We start from the raw sequence: 17,315 nt of genomic DNA, 5'->3' as shown, positions 1-17,315 counted from the left end.
TCATGGTCAACTAGAGCAGAAATTAAAAAGATCAGCCTATATAACATCTCTCATACGGATTTCTAAGACAATCTTATAGAAATCGTTTAAGGGTACAAAATTTATAGCTATTTTCAAATATTCAAAATAATAAGCTCTACATATTTTTAGCGATTTTTTATCAACGAAAGAAAAAATTCGTCTTAATACAAGGTGTTTTAATCAACAATTTTCGAAATATTTGCGTTTTTATGAAAAACATTATTATAAAAATTCACAGCTGTATCATTTTTAATACTTTTGCATACAATTTTTTACTCACATTAATTTAAAATAAGTGTGCAAAATCGAACAAAGCGTAATCTTATTTATACAGAGTGACTAAATTTGCAAATTGTCAGTTTTATTATGTTTTTGAAGCGGTACATACATACATCTTTTTTAACATTTTCGAACGAGTTTCCAAGCAAGATTTCTTTTGTTATCAGATTTATTGGAATTTATCTTAATAATTCAAAAACGAAAACTCTTGTGATCTTTGACTTATGAAAAACCTTTAATTTTAGAAAAAGAATTATTGATAACGTGAGTTTAACAAATAAATTAATAGTATAATGTACTGAAAAAAATTTAACATTATCCTAGACTATGAGATTTTTAGAAAAAAAAATCTCAATTGTAGACGTAACAGTTTTTCGATATTCCAATTTTTCAAGTATATGGTAAAACATTAAGGAAAATTTGTCTGTCCATCCCTATCAACAATGAAATGACGCCATTTCCAAATTTTACAAAAGTAAATCTTATCTGAATTGTATTAAATAACATACTACTCCATTTGTGGTTTACATATGTATCCATGTTGACTTTTTACCTTGGGTATTCAGATTTTTGGAAAAAATCAAAATTGTGTAACAAAATTTTAATATTTAACTTTAAAATTGCAAAATCAAATGTTTTGAATCTCTGAAATCTTGCAAACATTTTAAGGTTGTCGGAAGTATCATAAATCGGTTATCAAAATTTATTTGTTCATGCCCCCCAGGAAATGATGATGTCATCTTACAATTTTGTCGAATTTTACTTAAATGTTAAGAAGTAACATACTCCTGAACTTGTGATTTATGAATCCGTGTTGAATTTTTATCCTAAACATCGAGATTTTTAGAAAAAAAAAACAAAATTGTAGATAAGCAATTTTTCGATTTCTCAATATTTTGAATTTTCGATTTCTCGACTTTTTTCAACTTGCGATTTCGCAATTTTTCGATATTTCAATTATCGATTTTTCAATTTTTCAATTTTTCGATTTTTATTTTTTCGATTACTCAATTTCTCGGTTAATCGATTGTTTTATTTTCCCATTTCTCGATTCCCCGACTTATGAATATTTAATTTTTTTCATGTTTTTGATTTTTCAGTTTTTCGATGTTTTAACTTTTTGATTTCTCAATTTTTCGATTTTCCAGTCTTTCGATTCTTCAATTTTTCGTCCATTTTTCAATTTTTCGATGTTACAGTTGGGATTTCAATAGTTCGGTTATTTGACTTTTCAATTTTTCGATTTCTCGACTTTCTACTTTTTCGATTTTTCGATTTTTCGATTTTTCGATTTTTCGATTTTTCGGTTTTTAAATGTTAGATTTTTCAATTCCCCAATTTTTCGATTTTTCGATGTTTAGATTTCTCGGTCCATCGATTTTTCGACATCTCGGTTTTAGATTTTTCGGTTTTTGAATATTTTGATTTTTAAAATTTCTGATATTTCGATCTATTTTTTGGTTTTCAAATTTTTTGGTTTTTCGATTTCCCAGTTTTTTTATTTTTAGCCTTTTTGACTTCGATTTCTCGATATTTTATTGTTTCGATTTATCGTTATGTCAATGTTTAAATTTTTCGATTTTTGGACGTTTTGACTGTCGAATTTTTCGATTTTCCAATTTTTCGATGTTTCGATTTTTCAAATTTCGATTTCTCAGGGACTTTTCAGTTTTTTTATTCTTCAGGATCTCCATTCTTTACATTTTCGATTTCTCGATTTTTTCATTTATCGATTTCTCAATTTTTCGATTTTAAAAATTTTTGAACTCTCTATTTTTCTCAATTTATCGATTAATTGATGATTTTTTATCGAGAAATAGATTACCCGACTTTTCAATACATATTTAAATTTTTTTTTAATTCTTTAATTTTTTATTTTTCCATTTTTCAATTTTTCACGTTTTCTTTTTTAAATTTTTGATCTTTCTATTTCGATTTTTTGACTTTTCGTTTTCTCAATTTTGGGATTTTTTAGTTTTTGGATTCTTCAATTTTCTTCCCATTTTCCAATTTTTCAATATTTCAATTTTGGAATTTTCAAATAATTCGATTCTTCAATTTTTCCAGTTATCGATTTTTCGATTTTTCACTTTTTAGATTTTTCGATTTTTTAATTATATTTTCATTTTTCAATTTTTAAAGATTTCGTCTTTTCGATTTTTCACTTTCTAGATTTTTCATATTTCTATTTTTCAATTTTTCTAATTTTAACTTTTAGATTTTTTAGTTTGTTAATGTTTTAATTTCTCGATCTTTCGGTTTTTAAATTTTTCGATTTTTCAATTTTTCGAATTTTCGATTTTCCAATTTTCGATTTCTCAGTTTTTCGATGTCTTAGTTTAAGGATTTTTCAGTTTTTTATTCTTTAATAGGTACATATCTCGTTTCTTCAAATTTACGATTTCTCGATTTTTTCATTTTCCGGACTTTACAAGATTTCGATTTTTTTTTAATTCTTTAATTTTTTATTTTTCCATTTTTCGATTTTTCACGTTTTTGATTTTTAAAATTTTTTTTCTTTCTACTTCGATTTTTCGACTTTTCGATTTTTCGATTTTTCAGTTTTTTGATTTTGGATTCTTCAATTCGCTTCCATTTTTCAATATTTTAATTTTGGGATTTTCAAATATTTCGATTCTTCACTTTTTCGATCTTTCAATTTATCGATTTTTCGATTTCCCGACTTTTCACTTTTTCGATTTTTCAATTTTTAGATTTTTTGATGTGTCGATTTCTCGATTTTTCAATTTTTTGAATTTTAACTTTTAGATTTTTCAATTTATTGATGTTCAAGTTCCTGACTTTCCGATTTTTCGATCTTGTAATGTTTCGATTTCCCGATATTTCAGTAGATATTTGAATTTTTCGTTGGGTTTCTCGGCTTTTCGATTTTTGGACTTTTTGCTTTTTCGATTTTTCGATTTTCCAATTTTTGGTCATTTCAGTTTTGGAATTTTTCAGTTTCTCCCAGTATTTCAGTTTCTAGATTTTTGAACCTTTCGATTTTTCAGTTTGTCGATTTTTAAATTTTAAATTTTTGAATTTTCCGATTTTTTGATGTTTCGATTTTTCGATTTCTGTTTTATATTTTTCGGTTTTTAAATATTCGATTTTTGACTTTTTCGATTTCACGATTTATCGCTTTTAAATTTAAAATTTTTCTGTTTTTGACTTTTCGATTACGGCCTATTTTGAATTTCCCATTTTTTGATTTTTCGATTTCTCGACTTTTCGATTTTTCGATCTTTTAATATTTCGATTTCTCGATATTTCAGTACTTGAATTTTTCGTTCACGGTTTCTCGAGTTTTCGATTTTTTTATGTTTCAATTTCTCGATTTTCCAATTTTTTGATTTTTCGGCTTCTCAACGCTTCTGTTTCTCGATCTTTTAATGTTTCGATTTGTCGATATTTCAGTATTTGAATTTTTTGTTCGGTTTCTTGGATTTTTTTTATGTTTCGATTTCTTGATTTTTCAATTTTTGATATTTAATTTTTCAATTTTTAAAAATTCCAGCTTTTTCAATTTTTCGATTTCTCGATTTTTCGGTTCTTCGATATGTCTAGTTTTCAATTTCTCGAGTTTTAACTTTGAGATTTTTCAGTTTGTTGATGTTTCGAATTCTCTATCTTTCGATTTTTCGATTTCTGCTTTAGATTTTTCGGTTTTAAAATTTTTCGATTTTTGAATTCGTCTGTTTCTTGATTTATCCATTTTTTAATTTGAAATTTTTCCATTTTTGACTTTTCAGTTTTTCGATTTTGGCCTATTTCAATTTTCCAAATTTTTGATTTTTCGACTTCTCGATTTTTCGAATTTCTCGATCTTTTAATGTTTCGATTTATCGATATTTCAGTATTTGAATTTTTTGTTCGGTTTCTCGATTTTTCGATTTTTGGACTTTTCGGTTTTTCGATTTTTCGATTTTTTTATATTTCGATTTCTTGATTTTTCAATTTTTGATATTTTAATTTTTCAATTTTTTAAAATTCCGGCTTTTTCAATTTTTCGATTTCTCGATTTTTCGGTTCTTCGATATGTCTATTTTTCAATTTCTCGAGTTTTAACTTTGAGATTTTTCAGTTTGTTGATGTTTCGAATTCTCTATCTTTCGATTTTTCGATTTCTGCTTTAGATTTTTCGGTTTTAAAATTTTTCGATTTTTGAATTCGTCTGTATCTCGATTTATCGATTTTCTAATTTAAAATTTTTCCATTTTTGACTTTTCAGTTTTTCGATTTTGGCCTATTTCGATTTTCCAAATTTTTGATTTTTCGACTTCTCGATTTTTCGAATTTTCGATCTTTTAATGTTTCGATTTCTCGATTTTTGAGTATTTCGATTTTTCAATGTTTCCATTTTTAAATTTTAAATTTTAAAAGTTTTGATTTTTGAATTTTTCGATTTTTTTGATGTTTCGATTTCTCTTTTTTTGATTTTTCAATTTTTCGATATTTTAATTTTTCATCCTTTAACACAGGCTGTTTAATTTGTGATTACTGTTTTTTATAGGGTATCATATATCTTTGATCACTATTTAGAACCTAGTCTTTTCTAGAGTGTCCCATTTACAATAAAAATTCAAAAAAAATCCGTGCGCCACTGGAAATCATAAATAAACCATGACGACATCAACAACCATGTAAGGAATGTTAATCGTCACTGCAGTCCGGATTTGCCTCCCCTGGTCCTTTTATCTGGACAAATTGCCGTCTTTATTTGTCGTGTAAACTGGTCTCTGCCGATAATCAGAAGCCATTATCTGCTCTCAGGTTACAAAGGCCCATTTGATTGACCGGAAAAGTGCTCACCCCTGCCGATCCAATATAACTAGATGATGACTAGGAATACCGACAAAGCCAGTTTATACATCATCAAACGGAACACATTACGAGATTTGATCGCATTTCATACTGTCAGTCCGGCATTATCACACTTTGTGTTAGCTTAATCCTCGGGGTTAAACCAAGATTGACGTTGCTTAATGCAACAAGCATAAACGCTGTCTGTAGAAGTGATATCAGACGAAAGGTGAAGAATTACGGCTGCGAAATACAAACCAGAAATTTGAAATTTCTTCGCTTTCTCGTGTTATGTTTTGTCTGAGTTAAATTTGTGGTGTCACAAGGCAAATATTTTCATAATAGATGCCAGGTAATATTGACTGTCTACTTAATGGCGTCTCGTTTGTATTTGAGTTGATCTCGCCTGGCCAAAATGTGATACCTAGACGAGCATGACTAAGAATTTATTAATTGCAAGGGTCACGACCACTGGAAATTTCAAATTGAGGTCACTTGGAGAGAAATGTATCCATCATTGCAAAATAATTAAGACGGTCAGAGTTAATGACGACGAAGTAAAAACGTAGCAAAGGTTATGGCGATGCCAAATTGCGTGTAAGATTTTAACTTTATGTCCGGTAGTTAAACTCGAAGATACGGATTTTTAAGGACTTGATTGTGATTTTAAATGAACACTAATGCAATCTCTGTGTAAATTGTAATTTAAATTATTGAAAAAAAGGACAAGATTTATGTTGTAAACTTCAAGGAATGTTTGTCTACAGGTTTATTGTATTTTAAAACTAGAAGCTTTTACATTCAGCTAATCACAATTTATAGTTTTATTTATTACTCTGCGATGGTCTTTTCATATTTTTTGGACGAACTGTAAATTTAAAAGTAAAATGTGTGTAGGTTTCGGAAAAATTCATCGTATTATGTAATTATTATAATTTTACTTCTTTTTAGTCGGCACACCTCAGCCTAAAATTAGCCATCTGTAATAAAAATTAGAAAAATACGATCTAAATACAAGATTAATGAAAATTATTATCCGAAAAACTGGTTTACCTTTGCGTCAAGAACACAAGTTTTCGTATTATACTCGTCTGCAGTTTTAAGAACGCTAATAAAAGGAGATAAATTAATTAGGAATTGAACTTAACAAAAAATACAGGTTTTGTTTCATCATTACATTGATGAAATAGAAAACAATTTTATTAAAACTAGTTCTTATCCAGTTATACCTGGGAGGTTTTCTGCTTAGTGTGTACAATACTGAAATCGAAATTGGGGCAACAATACATTTAATATTAAGCTGTATAAGTTTTTTATATAATGTGAATATTTATAGTTAATATAGTTCACAATGAAACCACTTTTGAAGGAATGTTTTAACCCACATTTCTGTACTTCATTCACCGGTTTTTTACATTAATTATACAATAACTAATAAAAAAGATATGAAAGAAGGAGAGAGAAGCTGTCTTTCTGTTTTTTATTTAATGAACAAATTTTTCCAAAAGTAGTGCGAGTTTATTAGAATACAAAACAATTTGACCTTTTTAAGTTTTTAATTCATTTATAATTTTATCTTTAATGAGATACACACTTCCAAAAATGTGTGAACCGAAATAAATATTGTTTAAAAAATTGTTAGACACTTTAGAGTATATAGGCAACTAACCTTACAGTTCGTGCTAATATAGTTGTCGACGTCCGTTTCAAATACTCCTATAAAGCAATTATTCTTAGCTTCGTTCCAACTACGACTCCAACGAATTTCTATTTACGCCAAAGTAAGTCTTCAAGAGCAAGAATTTCATTTTGCAGCGAGAAAATTGCCCGAACAAAAAATATGAACTTTATGAAAACCGTAAAGACTTCCAGAACGTCAATAAAATTTTTATTGCTCGTCATCGGAGTGTTACGTTCGGAAGCAGCATTTCAGTATTTCACGCGTTTGTGGCCAAAATGGCATACTCATTTGGGTGGTTCTAGGACTCGATAGGCTAAAATGGCGCTAATACGACAAATGCGATGTTTTATGTGTGCTTGGATATGGTAACTGGCCATATATTTGACGGTTTATTGTTGTTTGTGCGAGGAGGTCATAAGCGTAAAATTTACAGTTGTACTATACGCAAATAAATAATTTACGCTTTCACTCAGGTACGCCGTTACAATTTATTAAGTTATTGTATGATGGGAAGTGGTGGATGGCTGAAGGCTTGGTCACTACACACCTAAAATTCTTATTGGATGCACTTTTTCTGTCTTGGCCGAGAGAAGGCCGATTAGATAAGTTTAGTGGTGAAAATTTATTTTATTTTGTGGTGTTTGGGATATAACATCAAGGATAGGACTTTTACGTTGGAAAGAATAAATTAAATACTGTGTTTTCTTAGGTTTTATATTATTATTTTATCTTATTATCTCCACCAACAATCAGAAACTACGTCATCTCTAAATTTTGTGTAATTTACATTTTATAAAATAATGTACTCTTCCATTTGTGGTTTATGAACCCGTGTTAAGTCTTTACTTCAGGCATCCAGATTTTTGGAAAAAATATCAAAATTGTATAACAAAATTTTATAATTCAACTTTAAAATTGCAAAATCGTTAATCAAAATTTATTCGTTCATGACCAACCACGAATTGATAGTCATCTGACAATTTTGTCAAATAAATATTATTTAAGTGTTAAAAAGTAACATGGTCCTGAACTTGTGGTCTATGAATCCGTCTTGAATTTTTAACCTAAACATCGAGATTTAAAAAAAAAATCAAAATTATAGATATCTTTTTTCCGATTTCTCAATTTTTTGAATTGTTGAATACTTGAGTTCTCGATGTCTCGATTTTTCAACTTTCTATTTCACAACATTTCAATATTCCAGTTTTGGGGTTTTTCAGTTTTTTTATTCCTCATTTTTTAATTTTTCAATTATCGATTTTTCAATTTTTCAATTTCCCGATTTTTACTTTTTGGATTACTCAATTTTTATTTATTTCAGTGTTGGGGTGTTTCAAGTTTTCGATTTTTCATTTTCTCGATTTTTTAAATTTTCGGTATTTCGACTTCGATTTTACGATTTATTCATATTTCAGTTTTTCAGTTTTTCAATTCTTCAATTTTCCTTCCATTTTTCAATCTTTCGATTTGGCATTTATCAATATTTCCTCGATCGTTCGACTTTTCGATTTTTCGGTTTCTCCATTTTTTACTTTTTGAATTTTTGAATTTTTCGATTTTTAAATTTTTGAATTTTTTTGATTGTTCGGTATTTCGACCTCTCGATTTTTCAATTTTTCGAATTTTTACTTTTCAGATTTTTCAGTTTCAGAGTTCGGGTTTTCAACTTCTCGATCTTAAATTTTTCGATTTTTCGATTTTTTTTTAAATTCAAAATTCATCAATATTTGACTTTTCGATTTTTCGATTTTGGCCTAATTCGAGTTCTCAATTTTTCGTTTTTTTCAGTTTTCGACTTTAGGATTTCTCGATCTTTTGAGGATTCGATTTCTGAATACATATTTCAGTTTTTGATTTCTGGATTTTTCAATTTTTGGACTTTTCGGCTTGCATTTTCAATTTTTTAATATTTCGATATTTAAATTTTAGGTTCTTCGGTTTTTGAATTTTTGATGTTTCGATAAATTTTCCTTATTTTAATTTTTCGATTTTTAAAATGTTAGATTTTTCGAAGTTTTTAAATTTTAGGTTTTTCAATTTTTCGATTTCAACAATGTTTTAGTTTTTAAATTTTTCGATTTTTCGATTTAACAACATTTAGCTTGTTTGATTGTTCAATTTCTCGATTTTTTAGGTTTTCAATTTTTCGATTCTTCAATTTCTCGATTTTTTCATTTTTTGATTTCTTAATTTTCCGATGTTTCAGTTTTTCGATATTCCAATTTCTCAATTTTCTAAATTTTCAATTTTTCGACTTCTCATATTTCTCGATTACTTGATTTTTTCATTTTCCAAATTATCGATTTCTCGACTTTTCCATACTCTAAATTTTCCATTTTTTATTTTTCAAATTTGCGTTTTTTTTTAATTTTCGATCTTTCGGCTTCGATTTTACCACTTTTTGATTTTTCTTTTTTCAGTTTTTGAATTCTTCAATTTGTCTTAAATTTTTCAATTTGTCGATATTTCAGTTTTGGTATTTATCAATATTTCGATTTATTGACTTTCCGATTTTTCGATTTCTAGATTTTTTACTTTTTGCTTGTTTCAAATTTTCGATTTTTAATTTTTTCAATTTTCGATATTTCCGTGTCTCGATTTTTCAATTTTTCGAATTTTTGAATTTCAAACTTATCAGTTTGTTGATGTTTCAATTTCTAGATCTTTCGATTTTTCGAATCCCGGTTTTATATTTTCGGCTTTTCAATTTTTTGATTTTAAATTTCTTGATTTTTCGATTTTTCAATTTTTCGATTTTTTTTTAATTCAAAATTTGTCAATTTTGTTTCAATGTTTGACTTTTCGATTTTTTGATTTTGGCCTACTTGTGTAAAACTGTATTTGTTAGTTTTAACATCAATAAAATGTTGATTGATTGATTTTTCTATATTTTATTTTTTTCGACTTTTTGATTTTCGGATTTCTCGATCTTTGGAGGATTCGATTTTTCGATATTTCAGTTTATGAATTTTTCGATGTTTCGATTTCTCGGTTTTTCGATTTTTGAACTTTTCGGCTTTTCAATTTTTTGTTTTCCCAATTTTACGCCATTTCAATTTTGGAATTTTTCAGTTTCTCTATATTCTTGAATATTCCGATTTTTCAATAGTTCGATATTTAAATTTTAGGTTCTTGGATTTTTTTATTTTCGCATTTTTCGATTTTTTGATGTTTCGTGTTCTCGATGTTTCAATTTTTCCTTATTTTAATTTTTCAATTTTCGAAATGTTCAGTTGTTCGAATTTTTACATTTTAGGTTTTTCAGTATTTTGATGTTTCGATTTCTCGATCTTTCGATTTTTGACTTTTGTGTTTTAGATTTTTCGGTTTTTCAATTTCTCCATTTTTAAAACTCTTTGTTTTTTTTTATTAATTTTCGATTTTCCAATTACTCGACTTTTCGATTTATCAAGATTTCAATATTTCGATTTTTTGATTGTTCAATTTCTCAATTTTTTAAGTTTTCAATTTTTCGATGTTCCCATTTTTCAATTTTTAAAGTTTCTAAATTTTCAATTTTGCGACTTCTCATATTGCTCGATTAATCGATTTTTTCATTTTCCAAATTGTCGATCTCAACTTTTCAATTCTCCAATTTTTCCACTTTCGATTTTTCATTTTTTGAATGTTTAAAATTTTCGATTTTTTGAATTCAATTTCACGACTTTTTGATTTTTCGATTTTTCATGTATTCAATCCTTGAATTCATGTTCAATTGTTTTGGGATTTATCAATATTTCAATTTTTGGATTTTTCGATTTCTAGGTTTTTTACTTTTTGGACTTTTTAATTTTTCGATATTCTAATTTTTTCGATTTTCGATATTTCGATGTCTTGATTTTTCAATTTTTCGAATTTTTAAATTTCAGATTTTTCATTTTGTTGATGTTTCGATTTCTAGATCTTTGGTTTTTGGACTTCTCGGTTTTTATTTTCCGGGATTTCAATTTTTCGATCTTAAATTTTTTGATTTTGCCATTTTTCAATTTTTCAGTTTTTTAATTTTACGAATTTTCCGTTTCTCGATGTTTCAATATTTCGATTTCTCGATTTTTCGATTTTTTTTTTAAATTCAAAATTTGGCAAGTTTATTTGAAATTTTGTCTTTTCGGTTTTTTAATTTTGGCCTATTTCGATTTCTCAATTTTTCGTTTTTGCGACTTCTCGACTTTTGGATGTCTCGATCTTTTGAGAATTCGATTTCTGGATATTTCAGTTTTTGAATTTCTCGATGTTCCGATTTATCGATTTTTCGATTTTTGGACCTTTCAATTTTTCAATTTTTTGATTTCCCAATTTCTCGTCATTTCAATTTTGGAATTTTTCAGTTTCCCGGTATTTCGGTTTCTCAATTCTTGAATATTTCGATTTTTCAATAGTTCGATATTTAGATTTTAGATTCTTGGGTTTTTTAATTTTTTCGTAATTTTTTTGATTTCCTAATTTTTCTATTTTTGACTTCTCCATTTTTTGATCTTTTAATGTTTGAATTTCTCGATATTTCTGTGTTTGAATTTTTCCATTTTTCGATTTTTTGATGTTTCGATTTCTCGATTTTTTAAATTTTTTTTATTCTTCAATTTTTTGATACTTTAATTTTTCAATTTTTTAAATTTTAGATTTCTAGATTTCTGGATTTCTCGATTTTTCGAGTTTTCAGTTTTTCGATATATGTATCGATTTTTCAATTTTTTCGAATTTTTAGATTTCTCGATTTTTCAAGTTTTCGATTTCTCAATTTTTCAACAATTCGATTCCGATTTCAAGATTTTTAAATTTTTCGATTTTTTGATGTTATGACTGCTTGATCTCTCTATTTTTCGACTTTTCTAATTTAGATTTCTTTATTCTTCAATTTTTCGAATTTTAAAATTTTCGATTTTTCGATTTTTCAAAATAGCCATTTTCGATTTATCAATATTATGATTTTTCGAAAACCAGTTTTTCCCGTTGATTAATTATCTGCTTTAAATATAAGTGTTTCATATTGTTCACACTTGTATTCCCTGGAATTTGCGCGGAATGTCGAACTGCTAGAGTATTATTATTTAAGTCACTGGTTTTGCGAGATTTGTTGGGCTGCACTTTAGGGGCGAGGTAAGTTCTATCGAAATAATCTAACCGACCAATTTTTTTTATATATTGTTTTATTATGCAATAAAATATATTATCTTGAAAATTAAACAAAAAACCGTAAAATTGCATATACTTGTGGTTTATGAATCCGCCTTGAGTTGTTTTACTTTTACCCCAAGTACATGGAGGTCGCTTGTTTGATCTTCTCATGCGCAAAATTTTTTCTTATACTGTGACGACTGTTATCTAATTTTTTAACTTATAGAGGTAATCATTAAAAAAAATAAAATTTCACAAAATCAAATTAAAATACCTTATACCATTTTTTAAATTATTTGTGTTACTAAGGAAAATATTGCAGTAAAAAAATTTAACGAATGCAGTTTCCTGTTTCCGGCTATCTATTGATTTGTTATAGGTTGATAATTATAGTAACCATTAATTTTCAAAGTTTCCAGACCGATTACTCTAGTCGTCTATTTATCCCCTCCACACAATTAATGACGTCATCTCAAAACACTGTGACGCAAATCTCACTTTAAATATGCAGCTCCTGTACCTACTTGTTTTATAAAGTTACCAAGCACTACAATTTTAAACTTTATCGAAGATATTTTTTCGAAGAAACGAACAAAGTTTGTTTCGCATCACCTCATCGTTATAATTTTCTCCCAAAGTCTGCAAAACTTAATTAAACTCATCCAATCGGCACGGTTAAAATTTACTTGTAAACGAACAAACAAATTCAACTCTTAGAAAAAACCTGATTTAAGAGCAAGTCCGCCTCTGAAATAAGGGTGTGTTTCTTTCCACTCGATGGATGTAAGCAGATAAATAGGTTTCTCTTTCGAATTGTGAAATTTATTTGACGCGCAAATATGTACAGATATTCTTTTTATCTAGGAATTTTGATGTCATACCTTCACTGTATACACGCTGGGTACACAGCAATAAATATTTCTTCGAGTGTGAGTTGTTTATGGGCATACACAGTTAGATATCGAATACGGCCGGAATATTCTTCGGATCTATTTTGCGAGCTCAAAACATTAGCGTTAATGTGCAAAGTTGTATAATTAGCAAACCCTAAGATCTAGGATTATGACTTAAGTTATCTCAAAGTTAAATGACCCCTTTGCAATTAGACGGTCAGCAGGCGTTCTATTCGTATGAAAGTTTCCTAAAGCCGTTTTACCAAGACCAGAAGATTTAATTTTAGCCTTAATCTCCAACAATATTATTGGAATTATTGGCGCTAACTCCTCGAAGACTTGCGTCAATAAAAGCCAACGAGGGCGCTTTAAGACTTAAGTGCAGCCAATAATAAATCTATCAAGTAGCAGGAATTAGCCGTCAGCAGGAGCGCCAGCAGGAACGGATAGCACGAACGCGGTGCTTATTAACTCTTCACGAGGTCACTGCCATCGATTCCTCAAAGCTCTAACAGCTTTGCGAAATGTATTATGTGTTTTCAAACAGCGACTTCCTGTTGGAGGTTTCAAATAATCATTACTTACAGAAAGAACTCCGACAGCGATGGTAAACATCAGGATTCGAGCTTTTAAACCATTATTCTTCTCTACAAACACCATTGTGCAAGACAAGTTCAAACAAAATTAATCTCGGATTGTTCCAGAAAAGGCAAATGGAGCGCGATCCTCGCCTTGTTCTACATTCTGCGCTAATAATATTTTTATTTTATGTCTCACTTGACTTTTTACGGCATTTACGGCACGGGCAACACTTCATAATTTATTTCCCACGAGGTCTCAAAGATACACCACTTGCCCCGATCCGTCTTAATTATTAAGCGTTATGTCTTTGATATGCCGTGGCTTGCAGGCATTTATCATTCGGATTTCAAACGGTTCGGTTACGGGAAAAGTAATGAAAGCCGAGAAAAATGAGATTTTATAATTTATAGACATTTTTTTTACCCTTGATTTCATGTCTCTTTCCTGCGATGGTGTTTCGTCTGCGTCCTGCAAAGACTGATAACTAGAAAAATGGTGAAACAACAAATAAAAAAGAATGTCATGCTGTATGTTAATAAATTCTTTACATTCCTCTGAAATTAATGTGTGGTGTCACCAATGTATCAACTTTTTTTTTTAATTCAGGAAAGTTTCACTGGTGGAAGTGACAAGTGCATTTAACAGTCTACACAATAAAAATTCTAAAGATATGTACGACTTCGCTTATAAAATATGCCAAAGATCTGCAGATTTACGAAGTTATTTAATCAATACATCGAAGAGAGTTACTGCCTGGACAATTTAATGTAGACAGTCGTTGTTATTATTCATAAAAAAGTTAATGCCAAGGGTTTTCAAATTGTGCCTTTATTTAGCACGTACATTTCGGTAGAATCTTTACCTGGAAAAACCAATAATTAAGACATCTTTCCTAATCCGAACTGGAAACATTCCGTTTATCCGGACTTAAAATTATCTTAATTCTCCCTTATCTAACTCGTTAGTTAGCACCCTTCTAACAATTACTCATTTTGTCATTTACCCGTTTCATTCTTAATTTTGTCAGTCCTTATTTTGGTATTGACAAGTGAACTTCGAGTCCAAAATGCCAAAAGTTTTTGCAAGTGTCTACAACTGGATAAAAAATATCCCTATAAAAATTCTCAATCTATTTTTTGCGTGTTCTGTACAAAGGTAAATAAATTATCCAAATTTTTATTAATGTTTGCTCATAAAAACTTTGTCACCCCCTTTCATCTTCTTAGGGGTGAAATCTTGAAACAATCTGAAATACGTGTTTCATTATTTGTGTTGAAGAGTATTAATGCCAAGTTCCCCGTAAAAATTTAAATTTACAGTAGAAATATTTTTCCCGTACAAACTTCGCCACCACTTTTCACCCCCTTAGAGGTTGAATTTCGGAAAATAATTAAATACGTGCTTCATTATTTGTATTGAAGACCATTCATACCAAGTTTCACGATATTTTTCCCATACAATCTTAGCCACCACTTTTCACCCCCTTGAGGGTTGAATTTCGCAAAATGCTTAAATACGTGTTTCATTATTTGGAGACAATTAATGCCAAGTTTCACGTAAAACGTTAAATTTACAATAGAAATATTCCCACACAAATCTAGCCATCATATTTCACCCCCTTAGGGGTTGAATCTGGAAAAATGTTTAAATACGTGTTTTATTATTAGTGCTGAAGAGCATTCATACAAAGTTTTAAGTAAACATCACCATAAAAATATTTTTCTCATACAAACTTAGCCACACTCTTTTTTACCCCCTTAGGGGTTGAATCTCAGAAAATGTTTAAATACGTGTTTCATTATTTGTGTTGAAGAGCATTAATTTAATATCAAGTTTCACGCAAAAATTTAAATTTACAGTAGAAATACTTTTCCTATACAAACTTAACCAGTACTTTTCACCCCCTTAGGCGCTGAATCTCAGAGAATGCTTAATTACGTGTTCCATTATGCATTAATACTTAGTTCCATGTCAAAGAATTTTCCGATATAAAGTTAGCCTCCACATTTCACCCCCTTAGGGGTTGAATTTTAGAAAATGCTTAAAGACGGGTTTCATTATTTGTGTTGAAGAACATTAATACCAAGTTTCACGTAAAAATTTCAATTTATAGTAGAAATATTGTTCCTATACAAACTTAGCCGCCCAAACTTAGACACCACTTTTCACCCCCTTAGGGGTCGAATCTCCGAAAATGCTTAAATACGTATTTCCTTGTTTGTATTGAAGAGAATTAAAATGTACCAGGTTTCACGTAACGATCTAAATTTACAGTAGATATATTGGTCCTATACAAATTTTATCACCCCTTTTTAATCCCCTTAGGGGATGAATTTCGAGAAATCTCTTCTTAAACGATGCCTCCAGTATAAAATGAGCATTCTCTCCAAATTTCAACTTTCTATCATTAGCGGTTTGGTCTGGGCGTTGATATGTCAGTCGGGACATTGCCTTATATATATGTATAAAGATTTGTCACATTTATTTTTATTAATTCCAATTTCAAACAATTGCTTTAATTTATTTATATCTTAATATTTTCAACTAAACACGAGAAGTAAACATGTACAATATGAATTAATTTTATTGTTCAGGTCGCCAGTGAAAAAAAGTTTTCGATAACTCAGCATAATGGGACAAGCCTTCACAAATAAAGCTGAAGAATTTTACCAAAGTGAAGTCACAAAGTCTGCTTGCAGAATGTTTTTCCAACACTCAGAAAATGACAGATCAACAAAAATATTGTTATGAATAGTGTGAAGCATTCCTCAGTGTCGATATTTCGTTATCAAAACTGAATAACTCCAACGTGCGACAATTTCTTAAAAAGTGTACCATAAAGTCAGTTCTCGTTGAGAGTACTTTAAGAAAAAACCATGTGGACAAAGTGTTTCAAAGAACAAAGCAGGCTATTCGTCAATTTATAGGCGATAACCGATTCGTGTGGACGTTATGTCGCAAATTTGTTGATTGGAACTTTGACCAGTACAAAATGTGGCACTTCTTATTTGATTAGCGCAAAAACTTTGGAAAAGACTAATAATAATAATATCATTACAAGGTTTATTCATAAAGGTTTATCGAACTTTTTTCTTCTGGAAGCAGTTGCAGTTAAAAAAATAATATTAATGCCATCAGATGGTAATACATAGATGTGCAAAGCTTCATTCAACTTAAAAATATTTTTTCCTTGCTTAATCCAATTACATGCTTAGCTCATGGTATGAATAGAGTGGCTGAGGAAATTAGAAATTCCACTAGAAAATAATTTAATCAATAGTCTTAAATTTTTTTTGTTGAATTACCTTTTAAATTACATATTTTATCGAAATGTATTGCCCAGTTTACCATTACTTCCACAACCTGTTCCAACTCGTTGGGGAACATGTTTAAATGCCAATTTTATACCAAAAACTAAAATACAATTAAGGATTTCATTAATGAGTTGTCAGATGATGCTATCTCTATTAAAGAATCTAAGGTAATTTTTGCTAAAACAGAACTGCCATCTCAATAAAAATCTTTTTCCCGCGGTCCCACATGACGAATGTCAACAACTAGTCAAAGACCTCCTCAAAGAAACCACCATCTCTGACTTAATACAATCTGGAATTTTGTCCTTACGGGATATCATACTTCAACAAAATTTCTTTACGTTTAATCAACAGATTTACCCACAGATCTCAGGCCTCAGCACGGGCTTCCCCCTTTCCCCCCTATTAGCAGAATTTTTCTCAAAAATCTGTAACTAACTTTTATTAGAAACAATGACATCTTCAAAAGTAGAGTCCTATTTTGGAAGAGATGTGTTGACGACATCCTCTGCATTTTCACAGGAGACAACAAAGATCTTAACAATTTCCTGACGTTTCTAAATTCGATACATAAAAATATTTCCTTTACATTTGAAATTGAAAATGATTCCACTTTGCCCTTCCTTG

The sequence above is a fragment of the Zophobas morio genome, unplaced genomic scaffold (assembly GCF_036711695.1).
Source record: "Zophobas morio isolate AGI-343-1 ecotype UQ-CSIRO unplaced genomic scaffold, CSIRO_AGI_Zmor_V1 ptg000005l, whole genome shotgun sequence".
NCBI classification, from domain to species: Eukaryota; Metazoa; Arthropoda; class Insecta; order Coleoptera; family Tenebrionidae; genus Zophobas; species Zophobas morio.
The sequence above is the reverse complement of the archived record's forward strand: the minus strand, read 5'-3'. Positions refer to the sequence as shown.